This window comes from Palaemon carinicauda, chromosome 33, assembly GCF_036898095.1.
Source record: "Palaemon carinicauda isolate YSFRI2023 chromosome 33, ASM3689809v2, whole genome shotgun sequence".
Classification (NCBI taxonomy): domain Eukaryota; kingdom Metazoa; phylum Arthropoda; class Malacostraca; order Decapoda; family Palaemonidae; genus Palaemon; species Palaemon carinicauda.
This window is the reverse complement of record NC_090757.1, coordinates 70351124-70358623: the sequence shown is the minus strand read 5'-3', so window position 1 is coordinate 70358623 and position 7500 is coordinate 70351124.

Genomic DNA, 7500 nt, shown 5'->3' with positions numbered 1-7500 from the left:
AATCCTTGTAGGTGAACTGCAGACAGGTGCCACTTCTTCTTCTCCGCCAGACGGAAGATTGGGAGAAGCACCTGATTTATCTGGGGCGATCTTGAGCCTTGGCGATTGAGACAACGAACTACCACCGAGTTGTCTAGGGTTAGACGAATGTGGATCGAGGGCGGCGGGGATAATTTCTTCAGAGTTAGAAGGACCGCCATGGCCTCCAAGATGTTTATATGGAACGTCTTGAACAGGGGAGACCAGGTGCCTTGAGCCTGTTTTTGGTGGGAGTGACCTCCCCAACCCTCCAGCGAAGCGTCCGTGTGGATGTTGAGTGATGGAGGGGGGTGTTGAAGAGGAATGGACCTTTTCAGGGCCTTTGCTTCTGACCACGGCTTTAGGAGAAGTCGAAGTCTGTTTGGAAGCCGTCTCTTGAGGTCTCTTCGAGCGATGGATGCAGAACGTCTCCAGACTCCCGCGGCATCCTTTAGCTGTGCACGAAGCACTGGGTTTGTTACTGAGGCGAACTGTAGAGAGCCTAGAACTCGTTCCTGCTGGCGTCTTGAAATTCGTTTGGATTTCAGCAGTCGCTTAACAGACCCTGCTATTTCCTTCCTTTTCTTCTGGGGGATGGAAAGGCGGTGTGACTGAAGGTTCCATTGGATTCCCAACCACTGGAACTTCTGAGCTGGAGAGAGGCGAGATTTCTTCTCGTTGATCTTGAATCCCAGGTGTTCTAGGTACTGGGTGACTTTGTTGCAAGATTTTACACAATCTTCGGGCGATGGAGCCCAGACTAGCCAGTCGTCGAGGTAGGCCATCACCTGGACGTTTGGGAGGCGGAGCTGTTGTACTATGGCGTCCGCCAGCTTTGTGAAGATCCGAGGGGCCACGTTGAGGCCGAAGGGCATGGCCCGGAAGGCGTAGCTTTTCCTTTGGAGTCGAAATCCTAGGTAGGAGGAAGCGTGATGGTTCATTGGAACGTGCCAGTAGGCATCCGCCAGGTCTATGGAGACCGTGTAGGAACCTCGAGGCAGAAGGGTCCTTATCTGTTGAAGAGTCAGCATCTTGAACTTGTCGTTCGCTATGAACTTGTTGAGGGGGGATAAGTCCAGAATGACTCTGAGTTTGTCGGAGTCTTTCTTGGGGACACAAAACAGTCTCCCTTGGAACCTGGTGGACTTTACCTTCCTTATCACCTTCTTGTTCAAAAGATCTAGGACATATTCTTCCAGAAGGGGGGTTGATTGTTGGAAGAATTGCTGGAAGGTTGGGGGTGGTTGAGTCCAACTCCAGCCTAGACCCTTCTTGACGATGCTGTGTGCCCAGGGATCGAAGGTCCAACGATCCTGGAATTGGCGGAGTCTTCCTCCCACCGGAAGCACTTCATTGTTTCTGGTGTCCCGAGGGCTTGCTGCCTCGGCCGCTAGCTCCCTTTCCTCCTCTGCCTCTGGAGGGACGGCGAGATGCGTCTCTGCTTGCACCTCTGTTTGAGCCTCTACCTTTGGGACGAAAGGTAGTTGTCTGTTGCTCGAAAGCAGGGGTGAAGACCGGTGACTGTGACAACACCGGTTGGGTGACCAATTGAAAGGTCTGTTGTGGCTGAGCTGCCACTTGGAAGGTAGCGGGTCCCAGAAACTGACGTCTATGTTGACGTTGCTGGGGTTTCTGTTTTAGGGATTTCCTCTTAGGTTGAGGTCCATCGTCCTGAGAGGGTTTCCTTTTTCTTGACATGCCCCACTTGTGGAGAAGGTTCCTATTCTCCGTGGCGGCTTTGTCAGTGATTTCCTTCACAAGGTCAGAAGGAAAGAGGTGTTTGCCCCGGATGTTGGAGGAAATTAGCCTCCGGGGTTCGTGTTTCACAGTGGCACCTGCGAACACGAATTCACGACAGGCTCTCCGAGCCTTCATGAAGTGGTACAAGTCCTTCATCACTGTAGTCATGTGGGATTTGGAGAGTACCATGTAGTGGTCTGGTACTCTGGTGTCACAGGCCATAATTTCAAGTTGGACTTGGTGAGACATAGATGCTGCGAGCCTCTCCTTCGTATCTTGTTCCCGACGAAGGAGGTGATCGTTGAGCTTAGGGAGGTCTTCATTAAACTGACGTCCGGCGACGTCAGGATCTAGCTTTCCCACGACGAAAGTATGCTGGATATCCTTCCAGTGTCGAGCGTCAGGGGGAGTAACTATGGAGAAGGGTCTGCACTCCTCCAGTGCAGGGCAGGCTTTCCCCTCTTCCACAGCCTTAAGGCACGCAGCGAAGGCCTTTTCCAAGAATGGAAGTACCGCATTTTCAGGTGCGACATAAGTAGGGTGCTTCTTGCTCAGGGCCGGAAGCTTAGAGCAGGTAAAACCCCTACTCTTGAATGTGTTGGCTAGCATAGCCTGGGCCTTCGCGAGATCGAACACTATCTCTTTCTTCGGTTCGGTCTCTTCCTTAGAGGCAGGTTCGGAACGAAGTCGGACGTAACAGTCCGGGTAGGCCTCAAAGTTTGGGAAGAACTCCACGTCTTCCAAAGGGACCGTGCCGATCTTGTCGCTGATAAAGATCCTGCCGGTCGCGATAACCATATGCTCAGCATACCTCCACGGGTTGGCATGTGAGCAAGCGGGGAGATCCTTAACCGAAATCCTCTTCGGTTCTCTGGATCCCATCATGGACCTGATGAACTCCTGATTCTCCTTTAACCTGTCGTCCATGACGGCTCTAATCAACCGGATCATTTCTTGAGTGGAAGAAGAGGGATCCGGGGTCGTGGAGGTAGACGGGATAGATACTTCCGTCGGTGTAGGAGTAGGAGCGGAGATGGAAGGAGGAGCGACCTCTTGCTCCGACTCGGCGTATTCCACCTGGTCTTCGTCATCTTCAGCTCCTTGAGCCATAAGAGTCTTCTCCGTGTCTTCCGAGACGTCCGACATATGTTCGTCATCTTCAGAATCCAGGCGGCACTCGTGCATGGACTGAGCCATGACAACATCAGGTTCGATTGTAATTTGGACAGTGGGAATCACATCCTTGGGAACCACAGAATCAGGGGAGGCCTTAGGGAACAGGAGTGACCTCAATTCTTCAGTGGCCAGGTACGGTCCGGTGGCATTCTTCTGGAAGCCACGCACCCACTTGCGTAACTTCTCCCGAGAAATGTCCCTGACCTCCGCTGAGGGAGGGTTATGGAAGGCATCAACTAGGTGAGCCTGGCAGACCGTACAATTCAGTGGGTTCCAGAATTTCAGATCCCCTTTCTTGTCAGCACAAGGGGCGTGAGTCCTGCAAGCCGTATGCCCGTAGAAGTGCGGGCGTTTCACAGCGCAGAAGTCGAAGTCACACTTCGTCTGCTCCTCCTGTGGAAGAAAGAGAAAATGAGTATGGGGGGAGTCATAAGAATGGCTCTTAAGCTAAGTTAACATTAATCATTAATTTTAACTTAATGAAGGGAGTGATGCATAGAGATTGAAGTAGTAAAGAAAACATACTCCATGCATCTCGCCCGTCTGGCTACCGCAAGCTTTATCCATGGGTAATCCGAGATGGCCAAAGGCACAGGATAGTATTCCCTGAAATTCCACAGGGCAATGGAATTCCGTGGAAAAACAAGGATAAGTTTGGGACTGAGATCACTCAGTTCCAGATTAGGGAGTTAACAGGTCCCTTAAGGTAACTGCTTCCGGCAACCAGCCGCGCTAAGATGCACGCAGCATGCTGGAATATTGAAGAATGCAAAGGGACAGCATGCTTACTAATAGAACAGTACCAAGGCACTGGTCTAAAGAGTGTAACAGGCTATCTGTTTGCAGTGTAGGGCTATCAGTATACAAGTGATAGCTAGGAGAAGGGGGTGCAAGTATCCTTGACGCCTCCAGGAGGTTCCGGCAGACCTCCGGCACGCCGGAGGCCGCTCCAGCAGAGTTTCTGGCATTAGGACAGACAAAATGTAAGTCAAGAGTAAAGCCAGGGTGGCGTCCGCCGGCACAACGGCGGCACGCCGGCAGAGGAGCGGCGGCTCCGGCGGTCGGGGGATGCCGGATTGGTGACTGGGATAAGGATGGTTATAGCTGAACCAGGTTGCCGGCAGTGAATGCCGGTACTTCGGTGGCCGACCGGCGGGCGGACGGTGAAGCTAGGAGGAAGGAGGAAGGCCGTCGGCGGGAGCCGGCGGCGGTCGACAGTCCCCCGGCAAGCGGAGGGGCTGGCGGCATGAGGGTAGGGGAGAGTCACCAAGGTAGGAGGCAGGTATCGCCGACAGTGGAGGCGGCAAGGGACCGGCACCCGGATAGTGAGAGAGACAGGGGGAGGGATGTAAGAAGTCCAGCCATGGAATCCAGACATCCTCCCCTGAGAGGGTGTACCCATGATAGAGGCAGGCACTATCACCCAGGAGCCGGGGTCGCAGAGGACCGGGGGCTAGGGTAGCCCAAGGGAGGACTAGGGGACACCCAAGAGGGGAGAGACCTCCACATGCAGAACGCATCCAGTGGCTAACCCCATAGGACACTAGGAAGGGTATATGTACCAGAGCGGACTGCACAAGGAAGCTCAAGGTAGCCCTATCACTCCGCCCTAAGGAGGAGTTGTAGGACAGGGGACAGATGGGTATAGACTAACCTAAGTGTAGGCTAGGCTATACAAGAGATAGGTGGGGAGGGGAGAAGAGAAGAGTCTTCCAAGGAAGGGGGTCTGTACCAGAGCGGCCACTAGGGAAAGGGAGGACACTCCCTAACCTAAGATAAGGCCGCCAGACTGAAACGGTGCATGGGTATAGTTTCAGCAGGGGACAGAGTAACCTTCCAAAACCTAACCTAGAACAGGGCTAGGAGTCCTGAACTAGGAAGGATAGAAGACATATCGCTATGGCAGGGCAGTCATAGACTATTCCTAGCCATAGAGGAAGGGCTAGCCTAACCTCACTCTCGGACGCAACCCTAAGGGGGGGTCATTCCCTTAGGGAGGACTGAGAGGCGATGAATACTCCATTAGACACTTGATCCCCTTACTCAGAAAGGAAATCAAGGCTAAACAGAGGGAGTGCCAAGGCAGGGGATGAAGGAAGCATATAGGGGTCCTACCAGGAGGTTAGGTTAGGAAGGGACACTAACTAACCTATCCCCTATATGGTCCCTGAAGGCGAAAAAACACTTGCATCACGGTCGAAAGTATTGTAAAATAATGCCACTATCTTCATAACTTAGCCTAGGATCACTAATAAAATCATGCATGAACACTTATATACAGGCGCTCTGGCCTGGGGGCTATAGAAGCCGACTGGTATGAGGTCAATCGATGACCGATAAAAAGCGTCGAAACACGATATAAAAGTTCCTAGCTATGAAGACTAAATAAACTAATATAATCGATTAGTAAATAAGGCCGGAAGCGTTGTTGTGGCTAACTAAATAAGGCATGCATAACAACAACGACGCCATAAAATGGCGGGTCCGGTAGAGGCACAGCTCTGCCACAAAACAGCAATTATCTCGGAAAGTAATATTTACTTTACGGTCAGAGCTTAACTAAACAATACTGGAACCTTGTACTCAACTTTCCAGAAGAAGGCGAGGCTGAAGGTAGCGACATTACGTAGATGCAAAACGATAAGTGAAGCACAGGGAAAATCCGTCTAAGTAGGGCGAGCTACTGAACAAAGGATGAAGACGGACGTGACGTCATTTAAGCAATGGCGCCCGTTTGTTTACGTCTCGAGTATCAGTAGTAGCCACGAATGAGATTAGCTATGGAACGGCTCCCAGCTATTCTCAGCCCTTACACACCGAAGCATTAACTCTGTTCGGGGTGTAGATAGCTATGTGGCGCGTTAATACATGCGTCCCCTGTTGATATACGATGTCTTAAAAGGGAAACCTTTAGGATACTCGCTCCAGAAGTTAGAATTCTGTGATAACCTGTGGTTAAATTCTCTGGGAATATCTTAGTAGTTATTTACCCAAGGAAGCTACCAAAAAGGAACCTTCCATCAGGACGCCATGGCTTGAGCCCAAAAAATATTGTATTATGCTTCCAAAAACTCCTCGGTATTTCTAAAATGCTAGATTGATTGCTAAAGACTTTCATCGGCCATTATATATTCATGGATAACAACATTTTGTAATAGATAAGGATACTTTATTGTAAAATATTTCCCAAATAATTCAGATTCAAGGGGAGGTACCATCTCAGTCTCTAGTTGGTAAGCCACTTGCCCTTTGTTCATAAAAATGTTTACACTCACTGTTCGGTGAACTTTGCCGTCTCACCACCCGTATTTGTGGCCAAGAACGGTAATTAAATACATACAGTAAAATCTTTTCCGTGTTGCTAATTCAATCTTTATTACAAAAGCTTTAATTTGCTTGATAATTACCGAGACCCTATGGCTAAATTGGATATAGTTATCATAGAGTACAGATAACGGGATTATTTTGTTGCATTTAAATGCTCATCTAAATAATAGTAGATTTTGGAACAAAAGTAGCTGTAATTAGAGAGTCGTTGTCTTTGTTTGAAGGTTTCGTTAGTAAGAATCTTTATACCAACATTTGTCCGGCTCGAAGTTAAACTATTTAGTTATTGTAAATCATTACGTTTTGTAGTTCTCCACACACCACAAGTTAATATGCTCAATATAAAAGTGCTATGTTGGATAATTTGCTCGTTTTCTTTGAAATCAACCAAGATATTTCGTTAATTAGAAAAATTACAAATAAACATGATAGAAATTGTATAAAAAAAATGAAATAGTGCTCAAAATACTTTATTTCCTAATCAAGCTAAGGAATATCTCGTTTTGGCTTCACACATATTTTCGAAGGTTCCAGGTTGGATTAGTCAAGTGGGGAGTTTCATGCTGTCGCTCAGGAGAGATTTCTTTTCTGGAGGGATAGTGAGAAACTGGCAACTAAAATTGACGGGCTAAGACGAATACCGGTGCAGAAGGCCATTTATCTTAAAAATACCGAGGATGTTTAATAAATAAATGAATAAAGAATGTATGAAAGGAACTCAAATATGAGCTTTACCATGGGGACGCCAATTTGAATCAAGATTATAAGAAGTCAGCTTATCTCTTAGCTACGTAATTTTTCTCAAGATAAAGCTATTAGTAATTATATAATCACTGATAACTTACAGGCAGGGTATTAGTGTAGGAAATCATGTTGTGGTTATGCCACCTGCACTTATATGTTTTCGGCAAATTAGAAGAGAATACATTAGGGGAAAATTAGTATGACTTACTTTCATTAAAAAATCTCTGAAAATTATGTCGTTCTGAAAAAAAAGAAAAAAAAAAAAGAAAAAAAAAGAAAAAAAAAAACCATTTTATATGATTTATCAATCAAGCAAATTTCTCAAAGGTTTTGCTCGAATGTAATAGTGGTCTCATTTACTGCAATACAACTCATTTTCGAATCAATCAACTAAACTCTTACTGTATCTATCACTGATTATTTATTAAGCGAAGTTAATACTTAACTTTCGTTACTAATCAAAGTTCCAACAACAACAGCTACTTTATACTGCTG